The 26471-nt window shown below is 41.6% G+C and overlaps 1 protein-coding gene and 1 pseudogene across 1 annotated transcript in view; both read left to right on the forward strand.

Annotated features, from left to right (window-relative positions):
- Cabcoco1 (ciliary associated calcium binding coiled-coil 1) overlaps nt 1-26471 on the forward strand; it is a 106578-nt gene that overhangs the window by 52106 nt on the left and 28001 nt on the right. The gene's annotated exons all lie outside the window — the stretch shown is intronic.
- Nucleotides 23688-24114, forward strand: LOC114631865 (annotated as a pseudogene).

A 26471-nucleotide genomic window follows, 5' to 3' on the forward strand; every position in this document is an offset into this window, starting at 1 on the left:
GTGCAGGTCTCTGTGCATCCATCACCCTGAGGCAGTGATGGACTCCTTGTGCTTGTTCCTTTGAGGAGCCCTCAGAGCTCACTGGAGAGACTGTACACTTTCAGTTGCACAGTCTAAACCTCATGTACTTAAGGCACCGTTTATCCTCATTGAATATGCAATGAATGCAAAAATGTCCTCACTTTCCCAAACAGTAGGAATACACTAACAATAGAGCATAGAAGTTTACAAAAAGTCCCATATTTTTCTAGTATAAAAAAAATACTTCTTTGCAACCCCAATCATGTTGGCTTGTGTGTGTCTTTTTATTCTGATGTTGTAGCGAGCCCAGAACACACTCTAATCAGGGAAAGTAGAAAGGGGTGATTCCCAAGGTCCATCTCAAGGTCTTGGATCTTTCAGGACAGTCAGGACCTGAGATGTTGTCATCCTTCAGTTCTGTGGGTCTCTGGTAGCTGAGGTCCCAGGTCTCACCCGCTACCAAGGCAGCATCAATGCCAGAGGCAGGGGCAGTGACTATGGCGAGGGGCAGCTGGCAGGCAGCAACAAGGGTGGGTCTAAGGTCCAGCAATGAATGCTTCAGGAGAGAAAACTCTTCCCCAAGTATTACAGCTCAGTAAAGCAGCCAGTCTCAGTGAGATAACTTGTGTACTTTATTCCTTGTGGACAGGGACTTTGTAAACATTGAGAAGCAGGGTGGGATCCAGGACCAAATGCTTCCTATTGACTCAGTTTGGGATGCTAGTGGTGCTCTATTAACAGGAGAAAGGCCTTTAGGTGTTTTCCTGTGTGACCGATTGTCATGGTCCTCTCAGTGGGGTGTCATGGTTGCACGTTCCAGAGCAGGTAGACTTGGACAGGGAGTTGGCCCCTTGCCTACCGTACTCAATTTTGAGTTTCATGGGGTTTGGGCTCACTCAGCTTTACCAACCAGTTCTTCTGTCTAGTTGCATGGTCCACTTGCCCCACAAAATGCTATCTTAGCTTGGGCTTCTATTGTGATGATGAACTACAATGACTAAAAAAAATCAAGTTGTAGGGGCAAAAGGGCTTTATTTGGCTTAGACTTCCACCTCATGATTCATCATCAAAGGAAGTCAGGACAGGAATTCACACAGGGCAGGGACCTGGAGGCAGAAGCTGATGCAGAGGCCATGGAGGAGTGGAGCTTATTGGCTTATTCCACATTGCCTGCTAAGCCTACATTCATATAGAATCCAAAACCACCAGCCCAGAGATAACACCACCCGCTATGGGCTGGATACTCCCCCATCATTCACTGATTAAGAAAATGTCCTACAGGCTCCCTGATCTCAAGAAGGCATTTTCTCAATTGAGGTTCCCTGCTCTCAAATGGCTTGCACTTGTATCAGGTGGACATAAAACTATCCAGCACAGACTCCAAAAATCTCAGAGAGAAGCAGAGATTTCTGAATGACTTTGCTTCTCAGTGCTACTTTACCCCTGTGCACTTGCAGGGGTCTAGCCAGGAGCTAGAAAAGCAGGACACTATCCCTATGAAGCAGAGAAGCAAATACAACTTTCGACAGACAGCATTCCTGAGACAGGAAAGGTAGAGTTTGAGCTTACCGAAGCAGACAGGATCAAGGTGACAGGCAGGTAGGAAAAGGCTGCTTGGGCAGAAGTGAGGTCACATGGGAGCAGTGCTCCGTTCCAGGCACTGGCAGATCCTGGGCTGTGAGCAGAACCGTGTTCATTGTAAAAAGAACATCTTATACAGCAGATTGGAAAGTTCAGAAACCAGAAGAAAGCAGGCCAGTGGCCATGAGCCTGGAGTGCTACCTTGAGAATTAAGCGTCAGTAATCAACACCTCACCTCAGCAAGTTTGAAACACACAACCCAAGACAACTCAATCTATGGCCAGATAGAAGTTCTCTCCCGCTGCACTCCTCCCCCCCGCCGTTTCTGCCTGTCTCAGAGAGATAACAAGTCACGGAACCACAGACAACTTCAACTGGAGAGATGTTTGAGGCTGGACTCAAACAAGAGAAAAAGAAAAGGGAAGAGGAAAAAAAAAGGTATTTGAAAAGATTTGTATCCGAGTTCATAAGATTAACACACAAATCCAAGAACCCCAACAAACTCCAAGCACAACACACTTAAAAGGAAGGAAACCATAGTAGCTAATGCTAAAAAACCACCAACAAAGAGAAACATTAAAAACACCCAGAAAACAAGGCCATGCTGTGCTCTTATGGAGGACCAGAGATGGGTAAGAGAACAGAGCTATTGCTGACGACACTGGACCACAGAAGGGAAACCAACTGCCAGTCCAGAACCGTGTGTGCCATGAAGGTTTTTGTGAAATGCAGGTAAAATAGCTCCCCGATGTACGAAAGCATAAAGGTTTATCATGGGCAGATTCACGTTACAGGAAATGTTCAGGCAGGTCCCTCAGGAGGGGGACAGTGGAACATGATAAATGTCTACAGGTACATGAAGAAATAGAACAAACACAAACAAGGCCCCAGTGTGTGGATCAATTTTTAACTAATAAAATAAGGCGTTGTCGAAAGGAAAAAAATGAAAGCAGTGTATTGTTGGATTTATGTCCTACAGAAACTAAAATGGAAGAGAGCGTTGGTACAGGTACCAACAGGAAAGAGGTAAGAAAAAAAAAAAAAAAACACTGTCACAAGTGACTTTGCACACATGGGCAGACTACCATTTAAAGTAGACTGGATCAAGTTAAGGGCGTACAGTGTCCCCACATAAATAATTACCCAAAGCCTAGAGCCAAGAAGCAAACAGAAAAGGGGAGATGAAATACAATTCTTTTCCATCCTAAAGAAGGCAGGAAAACAGATCAGAAAGAGTCAGAAGCGGTGACATAGTGGATCCAAACCCAACTTAATCAGTTGTCACATTAAATGTGCCAACCCATTTAACAGCGCTAAGCAGGTAATCCTGCTACACCCAGCACTCATGACATGCACTTCAAATACAAGGTCACGAGCACTCTAGAATCGAAACACTTAAGGATGTGTCAGACTGTCTCTTTTCCCGTCGCTGTGATAAGACACCCTGTCAAAAGCAACTTTACTAAAGGAGCAAATATTTATTCTGTCTCAGAATTCAAGGGTACAGTCCTTCACAGTGAGGAGCCCAAGAAAGCAGGAACTCTAAGCAGCCAGGTCCATCAGGAAGAGGACAGCAGTGAACACTCCCTGTTCAACTCCCTATCTCCATCTGTATTTCAAGATCCCAGCCAGGGAATGGTGCTGCCCACAATTGGCATTTCCTCCCAGCACAATTAACATAATCAAGACTTTTTTCACAGTCCCAGAGGCCAACTTTAATCTAGATAATTCTTCTTAGATTTGCCCAGAGGCCAGGCTCCAGGTATTCTGGATTCTGACAAATTGACAATTAATGCTAACTTTAACACCCAGGTAACAGTAATAAAAAGAAAAGCAGCAATGATTTTGTAATCATCGGTTGTTGTCATGGCTAGGAAACGGTCAGTGAGAAAGTTACTCCATAGTGACAAAGGCCAATTTAACAAGAATATACAACAATCCCGTACACTCATGTACATCATAACGGTCAAATTGCATGAAGTAAAAGCTCAGCAGAACATCGAGAAGTGGATAAATCCACAATCGGAACAGATTTTAACACCTCCTCTCAATAATTGATAGACTAGGCAGATAAAATTAGCCAGGATGTAAACAATTTGACTAAACGCTAGCGAACGATCCGGCATAATTGACACTCGCAGAACAACGACACAGTGTCTACACATTCAACTAAGCAAACAAAGGATACCGAGAAAGCAGCCCACATCCTAGACTCTGACCCAGGCCCTGAATTAATCCCAAATTCCTAACATATACAAAGAGTGGTTTGCAGTCACAACCGCAGCAAGTTAAAAGTCAGTAATAGAAAACAAACGTGTACCAACAAGAACTCCCAATAATGATACAAGAAATAAAAATAGGAAGCGTGGAAGGTACGAAGAGCATAGCAAAACTTACGCTGTAAGTAAAGGGAGGAGTCAGGTCAGTTTTTGTTATGGGCGTGGCCACTAGTAAATTGACCACGCCCTACTGGCTGCCACACCCCCATGTGCTTTTAGACAGCATGGATTCGACTTGATGGGTTATGGAAAGAAGAAACAAAAAGAAAGGAAGAGAGGGAGGGAGTAAGGAAGAGAGCGAGAAAGGAAGGGAGGGAAGGAGGGAGGAAGGGAGGGAGGGAGGGAGGGAGAAAAGGAGGGAGAAAGGGAGGAAGGAAGGGCTGGGAGGAGAATCCTGGGATCTTGGAAGGGTTGAAAAGTGAATGTGATCAGAATACATTGCATACATGTGTTAAACTCTGAAAGAATAAATAAAATTATTATATTTTTTTAAAAAAATCATAACTCTATGGCCTCACCTTTTAACTTGAAATTCTAGCAAACAAGAGAAGATTAGATACTAATGAGCAAAAGAAATAATAAAAGACAAGAGATCAATTTTCAAATAATAAGGAGCTTTTAAAAAACTCATTAAAAGTGGTACTGCTATTAATTTAATGTCTTAGCAGGAGACAGACGGCAGCAGAAGAAGGAAGCCACCAATATCAGAAATAAGAGACATGGCAACAGCTCAATCTCTGCAGATGTAAAGCGTCTCCTTCTAGGGCTGGAAAGACCACGGCCAGGTCTGAGACTTCTACCTCCTTTCTGACCTGATGTGTCACTGGTTCATAGACATTGCCAAACAGAACAACAAAAACAAGATTCCTGACACAGAGTTTTAGAATTAAAACTGGGAAATATGAGGAGTTGGAGCAGTGGCTCTGTCATTACCAACTCTGGCTGCTCTTGCAAAGGACCAAGGCTGGCCCCTACAGAGTGGCTCATGATTCTCTGTTCCTTCAGCTCTGGGGGTGTCCAAAGCCACTCTGTGGCTTCCTCAAGCCCCAACACACGTGTGGTGTACATGCATACACACTGTGTAAAACACGCTTATACACAAAATACTCATATACATAAAGATAAATATAGTTTTAAAAAGCCGAAAAATATCAGCTTGAACTTGAAGGAGGGGATACGAAAGGAAATGAAAGACGTAAGAACGGAAGTGAATTAAATAAAAGCCATACAATAATAACAGTAGTAAGTGATGGGATTGTTCTGCAGAAAAACCAAGGAAACCAGAAAGCTCCTAACAAAGTGTTTAAAACATAAAGATGGCAAGGACCACAAGATCAGCAACAAAGCCAAGTGTCTACAAACAGCAGACAAGCAAATAGAAACACTACCATCGATTTTCACACTATGTAAACGCCATAAAATTTGGAAAGTTTTAACAGCTGTATACCAAAGAAACTAAACTAAAAATTTCACTCACAAAGAAACCTCCCAAGTCCATATTACTTAATAATTAGGAAAGAAATGAAATCCATATTGGAAGTTCCTGCAGAGTGCATAAAAAGAGATCAGCATGACTCTACTGACTAAAACTGACCAGAAGAGTAAAAGAAAGAAAATACTCTCTAAGCTCCCTCCTTTATGAGAATACATGAAAAAAAACCCACCAGAAATGAAATATTAAGAGATCAAACCCAAGAATGTACAGTAACCGTGGTGTCTTTCCAGAACGCAAGGAGGACCAGCCAAAACAGCTGCACACACTAATAATGAGGGGTTCTGTCATTTTTCTCAGGAGCTACAGAGCAGTCGTTCCATGAACCCAATACCCAGTCATTATAAAGTGTATCAGCAAATCCAGACGGAGACAGAAATGCCTTGCTGGATGAGCAGGTTTTAAAGGTTGCTACAAGGCCCACATCCACCATGATCATCAATGGTCCAGCGCTGAAGCCAAGCCTCCTAAGAGTCAGAGAGAAGCTGTCTGCCAAGGCTCTCATTCTGTTTCCTATACACTGGCAGCTCCACCCAGGCTAGTGGGACAGAAGCCTGGAATCTGAAATGGAAGACTGGGACAATGCTTGTCACCCGTGACACTACCATATATATAGGACAGAAAGAAATGTGCAGAAAAATTATTAAACCCATGAAAGAACCCGTCAACTAGTTGAGCGCATGGCAGATATACAAAAGAACTCTTCAGTACGCCAGGGAGAAGTAACTAGAAAATAAAACCGTAAGGTGAAGTTGCAATAACATTAAAAAGCATATGATGTCGAATTGCCAATGTCTGAGGCGTACATGCAAGCAGACGGCAAAGCATTTCGAGCAACACTGGGTCGTTACCTTGGCATTGGGACATTTGGGTGTATGACGGGATGGGGGAGGTCTTTAGATATGATCAGTAACTGAGATTAAGTACTGCTCCAGCAGAGGACCCTACTTCAGTTCCCAGCACCCACATTTGTCCCATAACTCCCATTCCAGGGAACTCCAACACCCTCTTCTGACCTCCACGGCCAACTGGACTCATGTGTGCATACCCCCACCCAAACAAGTACATAATTAAAAACAAAAACAAATCTTTTAAAGTAAGTGAGTAAAAATAATTTAAAGAAGGGCAAAGAATAGATTTTTAAAAAAATACTGAAGATTTAAATTAGAGACTTTATTTTAGAGACCCAAGAGTTATAAACTGATAGCAATTTCAGAACACGGATGAATTCATAATGACATAAATGTAGCCAGACAAGCGAAAAGAAATAAGAGAGAAAAATGAACCCACACTTACATAGTTATTTGCTATTTGCCCTTAGATTGTAGAGAGAAAGAAGTGAGACTTTCAGTAAATTACTAAGGGTCTAAGAGATATTTCTCAAGGAAAATAATAAATTCATGAATTTGAACCTTTAACTCATAAGGAAATACCCTTTTCACATTGATTATAAATCTCAACATGAAGCTAAACTACTCAAGCTTCTAGAGGTTGCCATTATAGTCTTCAATAATCGCACACACACACACACATACACACATGTGCGCACATATGCACGTGCACACACCATAGCACTAACTATGGATGAAGCGCAGATACACTCGAACTGGGAAAAGGCTCAGTGGCTAAGAACTCACACTGCTCTTGCGGAAGACATAACTTCTAGCTCCAGGGGACCTAACTAACATCCTCTTCTGGCCTCCTTAGGAACCTGAACTCGCATGCACATACAAGCACACGTATGTACACATGCTCATAATTGAAAACAAATGTTTTTGTTAACAAGTTGTTAATCTGAACTTGATATGAAGGAATTCTTGCCAACAAGAGTCCACGAGGGGGACAGATCGTGAAGTAACTCAAAAATGTGTGTGACAAAAGACTTAGTTACATAAATAAATAAGGACCGACCAATAAAACCTCACCTAGAAATGGGCAAAACCTTCATAAAAGAAGATATTTAAATGAAAGATTTTAGTCGGATTTATTAGAAATTTAAAAAACACAAATGAACCGAGCTGGCTATTCACTCGCACTGTGGTCTCAAGACTCTCTCCGCGCCCACAGCTGAAACTCACCGGGCAATAATATTAGGCTCCTCAAAGTGAGGATTCCTGAGAGGAAGCAGAAGCTTGGAAATTAGGCCCAGATCTGCCCTCGCTACTGTGGTCAGAGAGATCTCGTAGCTAGTTAGAACCCCATGGAAACAGAAGCAAAGCCTGGGGAGGTTTCGGAGAATCCACAGCCATCCCCAAGCCATCCACCAACCTCGGTGTATGCTTGTCGAAGGCGAGCTGGTGCCTCCAGGGTTCATTCCAGATCCTCTCTCTTCCCTGGACGATTATATTAATCTTGTCAACTAAAACGACCTCCTCCCCCATCCCTTACACCCTTGTCACTCAGGAACACATACACATTGTCACTCAGGAACTTTCCATTTGTCTCTACCTTCTCTGGGCCCTCATAAATTTGAAACTCCTCTCCTCTATTTTAAACAACCTTAACTTCAGGTTAGTGAACTGAGCCGCTCCGCTCAGAGGAGTCAGTTTAGGATCTGCATCCGTGTAACACGTTACCATCCCACTACATTTGTATAAAGCTCAGCGATTGGGCTGTATGAGAGGTAGGCGGAGCGAGGAGGGGAAGAGGAGAGGGAAGAGGAGGAGCTAGAGACAGAGCCGTGGGCAGCCAGGCGTGTATGAGAGCAGTCCTGGGTAACAACCTATATCTAGGTTAGTTGATTGGTTAACACCTCTAGTTGTGTGGGCATCTTGTTAATTGAGCATTACTAAACATATAAAGCCACTGGATAATCTTTAAACTTTAGACTCTCATCCTACCGTGTACCGCATGGATGGTGGGATGATCTGGGCTCAACCCTTCCTTGTGGAGACAGCGTGGTAGATAGGCAGAGCCATCTCCCACGCTGGCCTCTCGTGGGTGCCAGGGCTGGTGTCTCTGGCCAGTCTGAGCCGTGGCCTCAGGCCTAGCCTAGTCAGGAAGACGGTGGCCTGTAACTACAAGCCAGATCAGGTGCCGCCGTTTTAAATATTATCAGTAACACGTACGTGTTGCTTACCAAAATCCAAACTCTCTAATAGGTCGAAATTTAAATATTATCAGTAACACATACGTGTTGCTTACTAAAATCCAAACTCTCTAATAGGTCGAGATATGTTTCCTCTCAAGGTTTTTGGCTCACTGGTTTCTCCTTTATACTGTATCCTATTTCTTAGCCATGGATACACAAAATAATGCTAAGTATTTTCCAGGCACAAATTGAACGGGGGAAAAAAGCCATACTTAATAAGGAAAATAGCCCAGTCTCAGCCACTTAACTGAGCTCTTAGATATGGCTGGGCTCTGTTAGAGCACTTACCTGCCTGCACGGTTTGGAAGGAAAAGAACCAAAGACAACAAAAGAACCAGGAAGAAATAATTATCTTGTAGGCTCTGAACAGCTCCAAAGACAGGACATTCTGATGTGCACTGGCTTGATGTGGGAGGAAATGCAGGCTTCGGGAGCACACACTGGTGGGGCTTCAGAAGACAGGGGCAGCTGCCCTCTGGATTATAATCTACCCTTTCCACGTTAACCACCCCCACAAAACCATGTGGTCCACTGATTCTGTTTTTGAAAACAACAACGACGATGACAAAAACATACATCAGCTTTTAGCCTGTTAGGACTTTGCAGGATTCATTTTACTTTCATTCTCGTGATGTTAAAAATCTTGAAAAACAACCCATTCAGGGGAAGGACGCCTAATGGAAACTTGGCTTGGAAAAAAAAAAAGTGTGTTCTCCATGGAGCCAATTGTACACTATTATTATTAGGGAAAAGGAATGGACTTTACACCGCTTTTATTGAGCAACCAAATCTATTGGGTGTTCTGTACAATATCTGATGATGCTGAAACGGTAAAGCCGGGAGAGGGCGTGGCAGGATGTGGAACTTGGCACAGGAGAACTCTGTGATGTGTTTGGAAAAAAAATATAATCAAATATTTAGGTCCTTCACAGCCTCGCTCAAGGTCATAAAACAAAGCTACGGAGGCCAAGAAAGGAAGGAATCCACATGCAACCGCAAAGTAAAAAAAAAATCAGGTTAGGGGAGCTGAGAGCGTAAGTGACAGAATTTAGACAGGTTACCCCAGACCTTTCCAGATTCTGCTTGGAGAAGGTGGCGACGGGTGACATCATAAACCACGGCTTAGAAGCCGGAAGTGGGCCATGACCTTTCAACCAGGCAACAGGGAAGAGACTGAGCATGCTCATCATGCCTGGTTTTGGAGAAACTGGAGACTCCAGTCTAAGGATACAAGCTAGCTCATGCTTGCAGGGCATAAGGTAGCTTATGCTCGTCAGCACGACTCCGGCTTAGCGCAGTACACAGGCTGAAGCCTTTGGCTATGATGGTAAAGGGAACTTGACTGAGGTTTATTTGTTTTTGATATTTTGAACGATCTCATTTATCGTTATTTACTTTTGAGATTGTCTTTCAAGTACATGGCTCCCTGTCTCTTCCTCCCTCCGAGGCTTCTCACGTACACAGCCCCCCCCCCCTTCTTCAGACCCATGGCCTCTTTTGAACTGAGTTTTAACATGGAAACGATTTTTTCTTGAAGCGTGCCTGAAATGAAAGCTCCCTGCTTGTTTTCTATGAAATCAGCATGATTTTCCACAAAGGGAGTATTTGTTATTTTTTGACATGAAGCAAAGGTTAGAAACCGGGCGTGTGTCTGCATCCACAACATGACGATGCGCGCAGGTGTTTTAATTTCCAAGGTCAGGGTCAAAGGGCATGTTATGGCAAATATATAACCAGTCAAGCTACCCACTCCAGTACAGAAATTTTTAAAACGGGCAGGTCACTGGGATAATGTTTGCTCAACTACATTTAAAAATGAGTTATGAGTTATTTGTAAAAATTAAGCAGTTTTCCATGAAGAAATTATTCCTTAAACAAAATCAAAGGTCAGGGTCTGGGTAGATGGCTTGGAAGTTAAGAGCCTTAACTGCTCCTGGAGGGGACCAGAGTTCCATTCTCAGCACCCTGATCTGGCGGCTCACAACCACCTGCAACACAGCTCTAGAGAATCCGATGCCTCTGGCAGGCAACTGAACTCAAGTGCACATAGCCCCATATGCACGCATACCCACACATATATATACACACGTACTTACACACATATATACACACATACCCACACACATATATACACACATATCCACACACATATATGCACACATACCCACATGCATAATTAAACCTAAATCTGTTTTTAAAAAGTAAATAAATAGAGGTCTGGGCATGTGTGTGTGTCTGTGTGTGTGTCTGTGTCTGTGTCTGTGTGTGTCTCTGTGTGTGTGTGTGTGTGTGTGTGTATGTGTTACTTTCATACTTTCATAAATCGGGGACAGAAGGCAGAGTATGTCAACAGGGTCAAGATAACCCATCAAACTGCTACCCCAGACCTCCAAGAAGGAAAGACACTAGAAAAATGTCAAGCAACTAAGTTTAAGAGAAAATATTTACCAATTAATTGAGAAAAGTCACAACGCCTCTTCTGAAGGTAGAGTCTTTCTCCACATTTAACAACCAGAAATTTTGTCACACACAACTAAGTTTGACTAAATGTCTGGGACTATTTCTGACAAACACATGTTCATTTCTGCTAGGTCCTTAGAAGTTGATTTCCAGTTAATAATAATAATGATAGCAGCTCAGCAAAACAGGCAGATGAAAGGCTCGGGATGAATTTTTGTTTCGTTAAAATGCTTCAAAAACAGTTTTAGAGAAAACCACTAGGCTAAAGAAGCCTGGCTTTGGAACACTCACTGGTGGAGGTGAGTTATTCCAGGACATAGTTTAAGGAAACATGTCTATGACACTGATTTCCTGTGTCATAAACCAAACACCAAATTTCGTCATTTCTCTCCTGTGTCTCAGAAAGCTGACCTAGAAGAGTCCCGGTGGTCCATCCTGGGAGAGTAATGACGTAAGGGTGTATTTACAAAATGACTTTGATTTTTCAACTTAAGAGGGAAGTAATGCTGTTTAAATTATGTTGAGGGAGAGAACTGAGACCCACGCTTAAACTCCGAAGATTTGAATACACCATGGGATTGCAAGGGACACAGCAGAAAATCCAGGAAGCACTTGGCTTGGATGAACTGCAGAAAGGTCTCTGTTCTTCCCCTCCTAAGGATGAGGCTGGCAGATAGTTGGGAGAACCTTCTTTAAACAGCGCTTGCTGTTTCTAACGTGGCCTTGCCACTGAGAACAGCTTCAGATCAAGAACCCAGTAACTTAGGCGAGAGGGCCTTCCTTCTGCCTTCTTCCCAGAGTCTTTCAAAACTCTAAAAGATGGAGGCTGCTTCTCTCTGTAGGGATTGTATTCTATTTCCTGGCACAGCCCTGAGTTTCTTCATGTAGAATTCAGGGTGACCAGAGAGCACTAGTTGGGAGTTGCTTCATTAAAAATAAGTAGTATTTGAAAACAAAAAACAAAAAATCCCAGATATACTCCAGGTTGCAAACTTGGAATCCCATAATCAGATGTCACAAAGGAGTTTGGAACCAATCACTGTGAAGGGAAGTGCACTGGGGGGGGGGGTGGACACGGAACCTGTGGGGGGGAGTTGGACTGGGCAGAGAAAGATTCAGACCCACAGTGTAGACAACAAGCTACAAATTCAAACATGTCCACGGAATATCCCTGGAGCAAGAGTTAGCCATCGGAGTGACCACATGGGTCCAAATGATCACTCATGTCCCCATGACACAGCCCCAAGAAAGCCAATGGAGACTGGCTCATAGTTGTCAACTGGTTAGGCAGTTTCCTCCACTTGCTGCGCTTTGGCAGCGAATGGTATCTGATGGCCTTTAACACGCACGCACGCACGCACATAAACAACCTTTGTGTTTAATCTCCTGGCTGACAGAAAGGACATCATTTTCAGTAGTTATAGGAGGTGCTTCAATGCTGTACTTTTAGCTCATAAGAAAATCCTCGATGAATTCTGACATATCTAGTACATAAAATACCATCTGAAAATAATGCTTACAATTAGGAGTGAAAAGCATGTGTGCAGAATCAACACCATAGAAGCAGCTTGGAAGTATCTGAATTCTCCGGGGCCACTCTGCAGCCAGAGAGTGGATCTGAACCAACGCTGCTCAGGGAAAAGTGATCAATGTGCAGAGGGGGTACTTACATAAATAACAGAGTCTGATCTTTGACTCATTGCCTTCAATTAGATGATAAGCTTCCTAAAGGTAGGGCTATTTATTATTTATTTGACACTTCTACAGATCTAAACATAGGAAAACACTCATTAAACATTTATTGAGTCAAACCAATTGCCTTCGCAAAACTGATAAAAAAAAAATACCAGCATTTTAATAGCTACGTGAGTGCCCCTGGAATTTATAAACACTTTCCGTTTTCAAAGCTCTTCAGTTGCGATGAAGAAGATCCATAAATTTTCTGCTACATAAATCTCGAGGATAATTTTAACAATGGTGAGAGTTCTCCGTGATGTTCTCAGAATACTGAAGGAAGCTATTTAAACTGCTTCAGGTTAATTACCACATAGCTCCGAAAGTTCTAGAGCTCAGAAAAAGAACGAACAGCCAAGCCCTTACACACAGCGTCCCTGCAGTCAAAACAATCGCAATCATAACAATTCGACATGTACGTCTCATCCGTAACTCTCTCCAAACGGCAGAGGTTGTTTTTTTAAAAACTGATTTTCTTTTCCATGCATCTAAAATGCAAGCAAAATGGGGATATCTTCCTGGTTATCCTCTCGGTTTCACCATCTCCTGCAATGTGCCTCTTTGTTAGGCAAGAACATTTTGATTTTTCACATGATCAGAATGACTCAATTTAAAATAATAATAATAATCTAAAATAATTTTGAATGCCTAAGCAGTGATACTGTGAAATATCCTCGGGGAGGAAATAAGTAGACTGTTGAACCCCAAATGCTGATAGGGGAACACTTCTCCCTCTTCCACCTTCATTTCTCCATATAAACTATTTAAGTCGAGGTGTAAGATGGAAAACATTAATAGCAGGCAGGCAACGTGTTTTGTCAATGCCTGCATGCGTCGTTTCCATTGGTATCTGCTCCAGATCCACATCTAGATTTCATTGCTAGAGCCTTGACATCAACGTTTCCCCTCCAACATCAGTGTTATTTTTTAGCTTCCGTGGTACTAGGACTAAACAGTTCTGAAGACCCCTTTGTTCCAAGACCGTTTTAGGTGTCTCTAAAAATATGAGTTGCCTTTCTGTTTCTTTAAAAGAATTCCTTGTCGGTGTCCTTCATCCCTTTCTACACTGGGAGCCTTTTAGTGTGTTACTGTCTTTTCGGCTTTGCTTGTTTGTTTTTGTTTTAAATATACAATGTTAGTTCTGACCTGTGTCGATGTGTATGTCCTTAATACCTGGCATGTCAATTTTCAGATGTTTGACCGCAAAATTTTCTTTCCTGGACATACGGACAGTACCAGAATCAGCCTGTCAGAATTACAAAGCGGTGTCATGTGTCACCAGGCAATGACAGATCTCCAGGGAAAGTTACAGCAACAGAGTCTAGCATCATAAGTAAGACCATTTGCAAACCCTTGTCAACTCATGAAAGGCAGTAATCGCTTTGTGTTCCTATCATATCTTTAAAGCAAAACCACCACAGGTTTTGAGCCCCGAGGATTATGAGGGGGGAGAATTTGGACAATGTCGGGTTCTTTTTGTGTTTACACAGTTAACCTGATGACATCTTCTTCAGAAAGTGGATTTTCAGGAGACTTAGCTAAGTTTTATCTGCACAGGTGTCAGGGGCCTGGATCAATGCTGCTTTCTCGGTCCCAGCCAGCCCTCAGACATTACAGCATTGAGCAGCAGTCCTGGGAGTCTCGAGGCCAGAGTCAGGAATGCTGAGTCCATTTTCCTCTCTCTTTTCTTCCTTCCTTCCTCCCTCTTGAAGACTGGACCAGGTGAAGAGAGAAAATGAATGGATGCGTGTATCTTGGGTCAAGCTTTTGGCTGGCCACAGCTTTGAACTGCAGTTTCACATGGGCAAAAGCGAACAAACAAATAAACTCAGAAAGAATAGTGGGAGGCTTTTGTCTATATAGAGAAAGGCATCCTAAATATGGGTGAAGAGATACGGATAAGCCCTGGAGTGTCGGTGGCATTGGTATAAACTAGAAAGTGTCAAGATGATAGTTCATAGATGGGAGATTCATGATATGCATGTTGGTAGATATTAGATTGAGGATAGATACACAACAGTTGGTAGATAGATGACCAATAGGTAGATTGGTAGATAACAGATATATGGTTAGGTCAATGATAGATAGTATGGGGAGAACAGATGATAGATAGATGGTAGGTGTGTTGGCAGCTAGATATATGTAGGGAGGTAGAGAGATGGCTCTATGATACATAATATATGATACATAATATATAGATGATACATAGGTCTGTGATTAATAAATAAATGACAGATTAGATAGATGATGGATAGAACTATGATAGATATATAGGTGATAGATGGATAGATAAATGGTAGATAAACAGATAGATGATGGATAGATCTATGATTACTAGATGACAGATTAGAGAGAGAGAGAGAGAAAGAGAGAGAGAGAGAGAGAGAGAGAGAGAGAGAGAGAGATTATACTGGGACATCTCTCTGTGTTTGTCTTCTGAGAAAGTACAGAAGAATAACACTTCCGTGCAATAGCATTCTTATGTGTCAAGCTTTACCTGGAAGTCCTGATGGCTATGAGTCAGCATAGCTCAGCACAGCCCAGCACAGCCCAGAGCAGCCCAGAGTAGCCCAGAGCAACCCAAAGCAGCCCAGAGCAGACCAGAGCAGACCAGGGCAGACCAGAGCAGACCAGGGCAGCCTACTGAACTGATTACTAAAATTGTTGCTATCTTTCTGGAAATCTGACACTTCTCCAAAGAAAGCTCAGGTGGACCGAGGATACACAAGAAAATGCCGACTATCACCAATCATGACCAAAACACAAAGCAGAACCACAATGAGACGTCACTGTACAAGTGCTTGCACATTGCTGGCAAACATGGAGGATGGTCCCAGCTGCTACAGAAAGCAATGTGGAGGTTCCTGACAGAGTAGAAAGTAGAACTACCAGATGACCCAGAATCCTACTTGTGGTATTTATCCAAAATAACAAAGTCCGAATCTCAAAGGCATCTTAGGAGCCTTTTCCTGCTCATACCAGCTACAACACATATTAACTAAGATAAGAAGACAACTAATCATCCACCAATAGATGGATGGGTAAAGAAAAGGTGGCAGGCATACACAATCTATTTGATCTTTAAGACGAACCTTAAATACATTATGCCAAATGAAATAAACCCATCACGGCAGACACTCTCCTCCTTAAGTTGCTTTTATCATTTTTTTTTTAAATCACAACAAGAAGAAAGTAACTAAGACATTGCCACAATAAAATAAGCACATTTCACACCTAGCTCTTGAGTTAGGAAATGCCAGACAAAAAGCAACCAATGTCACCTTTTCCAACTAACAAAAATAAATGATACAAATAACAGTGTCCCTTAAGACTTGAACTCTGAGGCACAGCAGGGAGGCGAACACTAGCCTGCAGCTTGTCCTCCTGTTGGTTGGTCAGAACGTTAGATATTATTTTGACAAGTTAAAGTTACCAAGAAAGAAAAAAAAAGCATATTAAAAATATCGACTAATAGCCGGGCAGTGGTGGCGCACGCCTTTAATCCCAGAACTCGGAAGGCAGAGGCAGGCAGATTTCTGAGTTCTAGGCCAGCCTGGTCTACAGAGTGAGTTCCAGGACAGCCAGGACTACACAGAAAAACCCTGTCTCGGAAAAAAAAAAAAAAAGAGGAAAGAAACCCCAGAGGACAGTGTGTCCACATGTCACAAATACCTGCATAGGGCTGTTCAGTCCAACTCTGATCACAGTTGCTAAGGCATGGAACAGACCCAGATGCTCAGTAGTAAGGGAGATGAAGAAACCAAGCTGTGTATACACTATGGAATTTCATTCACCCAAAAGGAAAGTAGAATTACATCATTTGCAGAAAGATGGATGACCTGGAGATGGACTTAGTATCAAGGTACTAAAAGAGTTAAACAAGAATCAGTAAGACAAACACTCTTCCCCGATATAGGTCCTAGATTTTACATTGATACATAAATCATATATGTATACATGACATAAAAGGAGATGTGTCACTGTCTAGGGGAATGAAAAAGACCAGGGGTATGATCAAAATACGTTATGTGCTTGCATTAAGTGTGCTTACCACATGCATTACAAAGGATAATGAATATATGCCATTTTTAAAAAAGAATAAAAAAGTGCAGGAGAGGAAAGTTACTGATGGCATTGCTGGCAGCCAACTCTGACGCTACGATCCTGACCTGTAAAGCAAGATGTGCACACTGGTGCAGTAGCAGTGTGGAGATGAGCAGGTAACCAACCACTGTGGGCTTGCTTGACAAGAAGGAAGTCGTCATACCTTGTCATGTAAACTTGATCTGAACCCACAGGCCCAGGGAGGAGAGGGATGCTATTTCAGCTTGTGTGTCAAATGGACATGTTGTCGAAGTTCCTTCTCTGTATTTATGATTATAGTCGTAGATTAGTGTAGCTCTCAGACTTAGTAGTACTCCAAACACACACACACACACACACACACATGCAGGCACACACACACGTACACGATTAATAACAACGATAAAAGTTTTGAAAAGAAAAAAGGATAAAGAGAGGAAAAAAGACAAAATGATATAAAATGTCATCAGGAAAACATTTTTTTGTGTGCAGGAAATATTTTGATACCACACAATGATATGAAATCCAGTGGAAGTTGACTCAGAGGTCGAGTTACTTTGACTTCCTGATGTCAAGACATTTCATACAATGAATCGCTTAAGATTTTAAAGAAAGACCTTGTCTCAAATTAAAGTTCTGATGAACTAGGTTCTAGGTAGAGGGGAAGGAGGCATAAGACAGTGATAAAGCACTTCCCAAACCCCCAGCTTTGCACAATAATAAAATATTGTAAGACATAAAATATAATAAGCCTATAGAATAGAAATCCAAAGAAAACTGGTTAAATGCGATTGAATTATTAAAATATCTGACTACATAAAAGTTGCCAAATTTACAGAACAGCGTTTTAAATAATATGATGTGTAAGCACATACCCGAGTCTTTTTGTATTTTTAATTCTACCTTCTGAATTATTTATTGACATAAAGGTCTGTCAGTGGGAGCTAAAAAGAAAAGATATTTAAATTTAGACAGCGTGTCTCAATTCCCTGGGAAAGCAGTGAACTAGCATTTTAATTACTAGCAAATTTAATTTTCAAACCAGGTGTGAGCCATCAAAAGTCAACTGGCATCTCTACTTAAGCAAGTGTTTTCATGCATATGGTATTTTTAATTTGTTTTTAAAAAATTATTTATTACATGTGTGACATATGTATGTGTGAAATATAAGTGTGTGTTTGTGTGTGTGTGTGTATGTGTGTGAGGGCATGTCTGTTTGTGTGTGTGTTTGTGTGCACCTTGTGTGTGTGAGTGTATTTTTGTATGTGCGTGTATGTTATATGTGTTTGTACATCTTGTGAATATATGTGAGTATATCTTTGTATGTATGTTTGTGTATGTGTGCATGTGTGTGTGTGTGTGTGTGTGTCTGTGCGCGCTCGCGGGCGTGTTTCGGTCAGAGGGCAATTTTCAGGAGTCAGTTCCATCTACCACGTGTTCTGGGGTTGAATTCAGAGTTGTGCATGGAAAGTGTTTTTACCCACAGAGACATTTCTGCAGACTCATTCCTATGAAACCTTGATAGCATCAGTTTCTAATAAAGACTGCAGACCCAGAAAGCTGTCCGATTTGTACTGCACTTCGGTTATTTTGTGTCAACTACAAATTCCTAGACTATCAAAGCTACCAACATTTGACTGTAAGGCAGTTACATCCTACCACAGAGCTTCTCAAAATACCCAAGGCCCCTCCTCCACTTCCCCTCCATTGTTAGGATTAACCCACATGACATTTTTTGAGCAAAAACTATAATGAGATGAATAGTTCTCTTACTGGAAATGTGTATGTTATATAAACAGTTATTGGAACCATATAATCTGTATCGATAGTCACCAGGCCTGTTCCTTCTCAGATTTAATGAAGCTGTCCATTCAGTGCGGTTGTCTTGGACTTACAAGGCTCTGTTTGTCCTCAGAATAATAAGGCCAGGCTCACAAAGACACTTGGCAACCGCCAAGATCATAATTACTTTTATATTGATTTAAATCTAGTAAAATATTAACATTTCTTATCTCTTAGAAGACGGTTTGAAAATATACTACTAAAATTGTGAGTTAGGAAAAGGGACTTTTTTTTTTTTTTTTTAGTCTGTACTTTGGGCCAAACATCTACCACAAACATTGCAGTGGATGTTTCCAGAATCTTTATGACACTAGAGAGAGCCACTCTGGGATTTATACTTTGATTCTGCTTCTATATTTGGGAAGATTGATTTACCTATCTACCATCTAGTTAGTTAAACATGTCATTATAAGTAATATATATCATTTGAAAATAATGTGAACAACTTATAAACACATCCTAATTAAAAGTGCACTTCTGTGATGTCTTCAGTGTTGATTAATTAGCTTGTGCTAACACATACCAGCCGTCTTAAAGCATGCTGTAGCTTTGACCCGTTTAGCTTTTGCTTCATTTAAAACAAGCGTCTCACCCATTTTACTGTGTTTTAAGATAGAATGTACAATGACCACATGCCTCCCAGAGAAAGATTAAATTACTTCCAGTCGTTTTAAACCGATAGAGAAAAACCAAACTCACATGAAACCTATCATCCTGAGTTTTGACAACATAGAATTTTCCAGTTCAGGGAATGCACGCTCTATCTGAGACACTTCATCAAAATCGGGACGAGGGCAGGAAGGGCCTCAGCGACAGCCGCTTGCAGCAGAATCACACCATGGCGCGCCCTCCTGTGGAGGTCTGCTTAAAGCTTCATCTGCCTGCCCTTAAGAAAGATTCCCCTCCCTGCCCCCCATCAGCAAAAAAATCGAGGCATTCAGAATTATGGAAATTCTATCTGGTTGAGTCATTCCCTCCATTTGTAACTGGACGTTGAGCTGCTTTTCAAATCCGAAAAGCATTTCCGGTTCCTAGGATTTGCAGATCAACGTACAGGAAAGGGAGTCGAGTTTTTCATCTTTATGTCTTAATTATTTCATTGAAGTAGCTTTCCCCTTGATTTTAACTTAAATAATTGAACGCTAAAGGGGGCAACCAGAAGACTCAGACCCTGGACTGGAAGATAAACTCTTCAGTAAAGACATTTTTTTTTTCCAGATTTGTTCCAGTTTCGTGTTAGAAGCATAAAGATTTGTAATCACAACAGAGAAAGAGCAGTGGCGTTTAATTAGGTTATGTATTTATTTATATCCGTTACATGTATGCAAAAGGTGACCATTATATTTTCAAACCATTACATTTTTAGCTCCGGTAAAGAAACTTTCTTTTTTCACCCAGAATAAATCAATGTCATTTATTAGATGTTTGTCTCAAAGTAACTGGGTCATTTATATTTCCTCACCCAAACTGATCTTCCTCTTACTGTCGATGCTCTGGGTATGGGAATATGATCTGTGTCTTAGTGAGACAGATACACACATGTGTACACTCACACGTACCCCAATATCTCTGTGCTCTTGATACAGATTTCTGAATAGATTTCAGTCTAGGCAGAGTCTCCCAGTTGATGAACTCAGCCTATATTTCCTGTTGCATCTTCTCTTCGCCTGCTTCCCTGTGCAGCCTTTTCAAACGTATTAATGCCCCTACTAACTACTCAAAACTCAAAGCGTACCTTCTCCGCCACAGGTGTTAAGAACCGCTAGGGTATGGCTAGGTCATCCCCAACCATAAAGTTATTTTCATTGCGTTGCTGTAATTCTCCAACCCAAATAGGCTCGGTCAGTGAAAATACAACTCAGTAATTACGAATGTGATCTGCAAACCTAGATTGGGCAGATACCCCTACACTACTCTGTTCCCCAGCTATGAGACCCTTATTACTTGAGGGTTTTCCAGACCCTGCGTTTGTCCTTCTACCTCCTGCCTCTCCGTGGTCCTCCTCCGTCATCCTCCTCCGTCATCCTCTCTCTTCTCTCTCCTCTCCTGCTCCTTCTTTCTCCTTAAGTTCCTGTCGTCTCTGTTCAATGTTCTGCCTCCAATTTTTGGATTTTTCCTTATAAAGTAACTCAGATATTTTGCTGTCCATTTTATTTTGATTGATTAATTGCAAAAGGTTATTCTCCAAGTCTTGCTTCCATCCCTCATCATTTTCTCTCTGCTGCTCCGTCTGATCAGTGAGCTGCTGCATCCTCTGTTCCAGCATCTCTTCAAGGTCCCGTCTCCCACCTTCGTTTTCATCTTTCTGTCTCTTACTCTGATCTATAATTTCCTGTGTCTTCAGTTCTACTGTTTCCTCTAAGCCCTGTTGTCAAGTCATAAGGTTCTCTTCCTGATGTTCAGGCTGCTCTATCATTTCCTGTATCTTCTGTTCTAAGCCCTGCTTCCAGAATCTCAGCTTCTCTTTATGTTGTAATTGTAATATTGCAGCATCTGCCATATTTTGATTTGCTAGCTTTAGTAAATTACCTCCTAGACTTTGTTGCCAAGTCTTAAGCTTATCTCTCTGTTCCTCAGACTCACTTATAAACTTCTGTTCTAGCGTCTCTTCCAGCTCTGTCTCCAACCTTCATTCTCCTCTTTCTGTTGCTTATTTTGAATAATAAAATCCTGAACCTTTAGTTCTAGTGTTACTTGTAATCTCTTTTCTAAGGCAAGGAATTTTTTTATCTAGGGCCCTGTCTTTTGAGAAGACATAGTAAATCGAGAGAATAAATATTGCAATACCAATAAATGATAAGGGGTCTAATTCTCCCTAAGTCGATTCCTGTCAAACCATTCAAAATATCATCACACAAAGCCCAAAAGATATTTATTGTATGTCTCATTTTTAAGTATCAAAAGGTTATATATCTTTTTTAATTCAAAGAATTACCTGGTCCTGAGCCCTCAGTTCACTGTTTCCACCTGAAAACTATCTCGCAGGCAGTTGTGTTCTAGGATCACCCTGCAGTTTTCACAGTGCACTGATCAAGCCCAGCTGTAGGCTGAGTGCTGCCCCTGACTCTGGTCTTAGCTCTCTGTTTGGGGGTTGGGGGAGGGAGACTCTCTGCCGTTCTCTGTAGGCCCCACAGATTCACTCAGCTTTTTATGGGGGTTTCAACTCAGGTTAGTTGAATTCTAAGCAATAAGTTGGGCGCCAATTTGTTGCTGTAATCCTCCAACCCAAATAGGACCGGTCAATGAAAACACAGCTCAGTAATTATGAATATATGTTGCACGCCTAGATTGGGCAGATTCACCCTCATTGATACTTCATAACTGTAATTTTGCTTCTGCTATGAATCATAATGTAAATATCTGATATGCAGATTGTCTTAGGCAACCGCCTGTGGTAGGGTCAATCGATCCCCTGAGGGGTCTCGACCCACAGGCTGAGAACCACCGTGGATCCCTTTAAGGAGAGGGGTTGAGTGAAGAGAGCTCAAAGGAAAACAAGAAAGTTATCATCTGCAGCATTTGACTTTAAAATACAATGGACTTTTTTGTCCCTTCATGTAAATCTCTTTAAATCTGTCTCTTGCAAATGGAAATGGGAAAACACGGGATTTTCAAAGTCTAAATGTCTGTAATTACAGACCATTAGGTAACTGCCGAGCTCATAACTTGAGAAGTGAGCTCAGCTCTGTCTGAAGCCGTAGCCGTGATCTCAAGAGATTATGAGTAAGCACATCCACACTAGAAGTGTAGGACAAAAATCTTCAAAACAAAAATAGCATGAGAAAATGTGTGGTAGAGCGGGGGACGCTGTCAGCTTTCTTCAGGAAAAAAAATAAAAATAAAAATTAAGAAAAAAAGCTTAATTAGGAGAATAGAAACATAATTGAGAAAGTCAGCCTAAACAAGGAGTCACCAAATTTAAAAAAAAAAAAAAAAAATCTCAGAAAAAGAAGGTTGGGGTGGGGGAGGGGCAGGGAGGATATGTCCAATGTAAAATACACATTTGTATGAAGATATCGTTGTATAACCCAGTGCTGTATATATTGAATATATACGATGAAACAAAATAAATAAATATTAGGCCAAATCATTTTAGTGCTGGGCATCTTTTGCCTTCTGGACTTAAAAATAAAAAATTCTCGGGGCTGGGGCGGCAGTTAAGAGCACTGACTACTCTTCCAGAGGTCCTGAGTTCAATTCCCAGCACCCATCTGTAAGGGAATCTGATGTCTTCTTCTGGTGTGTCTGGAGACAGCTACAGTGTACTCATATACATAAAATAAATAAGTGATTCTTTTAATAAATAAATAATTCTAGAAAAATTTAGATGTGCCATCAAGATACAAGAGTGATATCCAAAGTACTTAACAGACCAGACTTAAATAAGACAAAACTGGGTCACAGTTAGACGACGTCCCTCAAATAGATTCAAGGTGAACCTCATGGCATCCCGTATTTCAGGGTGTGCCCTCTCCAGAGAGCTAAGTAGCATCAGAGAGACGGTAACCTTCCTGTACTCCAGGATAGTAATGCAATCTCTGTCGGTTAGTTTGGACACCGTCACACAAATGAAATCATCAAGACTGGGTGACCGCGACCCCTATTAAATACAGAGTCTACATTTGCCACCAAGAGACTCCGGGCAAGCCAGTCTCAGCGAGCCGCAGGCTCTGATTCTGATCGCCCTTGTCTCCACACCCCTCTTCCTGGGCATCCCACTGTCCCAAGAGGGGTCCCCTCCAAAAAGCGAAGGCCTTCTTTCCACAGCCCGAGATTCAGCTGGAAGTTTTAATGTTGTTTTAGCACCGAAGTCCCTTTGGGGAAAATTTGTTTATTCTCAAATTGCTCTTCTTCTCTCTGCGTTTCCTGCCACGTGAGCTAGAACAGAGCCTGAATGAGCGAGTAAAGGAAAGCGGAAGAGAGAAAAAGAAGGTGCCAGAAGGAAGGCAGAGCTTAGACTTGGGTTGGGAAGCGATTTCCCTGAGTGTGTGGGAAGTTTTGGGGTTCGAAGCGCGGGGGGAGGGGGCAGTCCCTGTGCTGGCTGTGAAACCTGGTCATTAGAATGAGTCACGTGGCTCTTTCTGCCATCTTCCCCGCCGTCACCATGGTGCGAATGAATGTTCTGGCGGATGCTCTCAAGAGCATCAACAACGCCGAAAAGCGAGGCAAACGCCAGGTCCTCATCAGGCCGTGTTCTAAAGTCATCGTTCGGTTCTTAACTGTGATGATGAAGCATGGTTACATCGGTGAATTCGAGATTATTGATGATCACAGAGCTGGGAAGATCGTGGTGAACCTCACAGGCAGATTAAACAAGTGTGGAGTTATAAGCCCTAGATTTGATGTTCAACTCAAAGACCTAGAAAAATGGCAGAACAATCTGCTCCCATCACGCCAGTTTGGTTCCATTGTGTTGACAACCTCTGCTGGCATCATGGACCATGAAGAGGCAAGACGAAAACATACTGGAGGGAAAATCCTGGGATTCTGTTTTTAAATGTAAAGCATAAATAAAAAGCCTTCGTGGACTGTGAAAAAAAAAAAGAATGAGTCACGTGGATGGAAAAGAAAGTATTGACACTCGAAACATCACTTCCTGTAGGCAGCAGCTTAACACCCTTAGCTTCCTGGAAAACAGTCAGTTAACTACATTTAAGTTGTAATTTGCTGTAGCCAGATGTGATTGGCTAAAATAAGGCCTCCTGACACTCCCTCCTCTGGTGGTAGAGGAATATAAGGCGCTATGGTTTATTATTTCGAAGCTGGGGACACCAAGGACAGACACTCTCTGGTCCTGGAGGCTAGGTATTGTCTCTCAGCATCCATTTTCTCGCTGTCTTAGCCACAATAGACTGTTGATATCGAGGACAGTAAGTGAAACCGAGGTCGCATGGCCTAACGGTTTTTGTAGTCAACTTTGGGGTGGTTTGTTATTGCTGTTTGTGGGGAGGGCATGGGACACAGTCTCTAGCAAACCCCAATAATTCCTGTCTCAATCCCCGCCCTGTGTGAGTTACAGACAGATGAGGCCTTTTCCTGGCTTTTAAGTGATTGCTAGAATCTGAACTCAGACCTGCCTGTCCACACAGAAAGCGCCCTTATCTTCTGAGCCACTACCTGTGTCTCCATAACTTTTGATATTTTATTATTTTAAATTTTTTTATTAGAGTGTCAGAGTCAAAGCATCAACTATATGTTCTCCTCTTTCAAAATATCTTTTTTTCTGACATATTGGGTTTAACTCAATGGCATTCATTAAACTCTGGCTATGGTCTCCAGCCATCCTCCTACCACCATTAAAAAAAAGGAGAAGTTTTTGTATTACCCTATCGAAAGAATTATTCTAACATATGCTATATTGTATCTTAACAACTACACTGGAAAATAAATTATGTAGTAGTTTAAACCTTCTTACAAATTACATACAATATGACACTATTAATTTAAATCCAAATCATTTTCAATTTCAGGCAATCAGTCTAACTGCAGAGATAATAAACTCCAATCTATAAAACAATAAAGACACTTACAATTTTGATACTATTACTTAGAGCAGTTTATTTTCAGGAGTATGGAAAAACAAATTGTATCATATGTAGCACATACACACACACACACACACACACACACACACACACACACACAGATGCCCCAGGACCTCTGTTCTCTGCTTGCACTGTTTTATGTTCTTACTTTCTTACTAAGGTAGAATTTGAATTTGGCAACATTTGCTGTTTATATGCAAATGGACATTACTCATTATAGATGGTGTTTGTTTCTCTTCTGCCTTCTAAGTCATTAAGGTAGCCTCAGAATATTATGTGTAACATTTTACTAGTAATTACAGATACTCTAGCAATCTTTTCTAACAGAGATTCCATGAGAAACAGGGTCCTACAGAAAATCAATAACAATTTTGAATTCTTTGAAGGGTAGTATGTATAAATAGATGGAAAATGCATAGGAAAGAAGTTAATTCATGACAAGCAGCGGGTATTTTGGTTTTACAAAATCTTGCTTGAGGCTGATATTCGTCCCCCTTGAAAATGTATACTGTCCATTTAGAAAACATCCTACAATCCAGACTGGCATCAAATTACAACTGGCTTTCCAGACCGACTCACCTAAATAAATCTATTTCATAAGTCTAAAAGTAGCCTTAGTTCTTAGTTCGTTTTAAAATTCTGTCTATCATAAGAGCACACTGGTCTACATGTAACTGACGGCAATTTAGCTTGTAGATTTTGAGCTTGAGACTGTTATAAAAGGAGTATTTTGAGGAACGTAGCTTGGCTCTGGTACACACAGCATTTTGAAGTGAAAGCCATTAGGGACAGAGAGAGTAATTAGGAAGATAAAAAGAGAGGAATTACCAAACACGGCTAGGATGTGGCAATAGCTGAAAAGGAAGAGACAACTATTATACCGTAAAGAAAATTTGTTGGCAAAGTTAACAACCACTTGGATGTGAAACTCTAGGGCAGTGGTTCTCAACCTGAGGCTCATGACCCCACTGGGTCGAATGACCCTTTCACGGGGGTAACCTAAGACGATCAAAAACGCCAGATGTTTACATTATGATTCATACATAACAGTAGCAAAATTACTAGTTATGAAGTGGCAGCAAAATAACTTATGGTTGGGGGTCGCCGCAACGTGAGGAAGGTTGAGAACCGATGTTCTGGAGCATCAAGACGAGTCAAAGTCAGCGCAGTTCTGAGGAAGAGTCCAGAAGAGAAATTACGTAACAGAGTGATTATACCGTCAACGTAGTCAGTAAGACTGCGTTCTTCATAACGCTGAGAAAAGTTGTGATGATGAGTTTAGCGTTAACCGCATCGAAATCTACACATGAAGACTGCAGCACTTCAACATGATGTCCTGCCAA

Source organism: Grammomys surdaster, unplaced genomic scaffold, assembly GCF_004785775.1.
Source record: "Grammomys surdaster isolate TR1022 unplaced genomic scaffold, NIH_TR_1.0 367, whole genome shotgun sequence".
Classification (NCBI taxonomy): Eukaryota; Metazoa; Chordata; class Mammalia; order Rodentia; family Muridae; genus Grammomys; species Grammomys surdaster.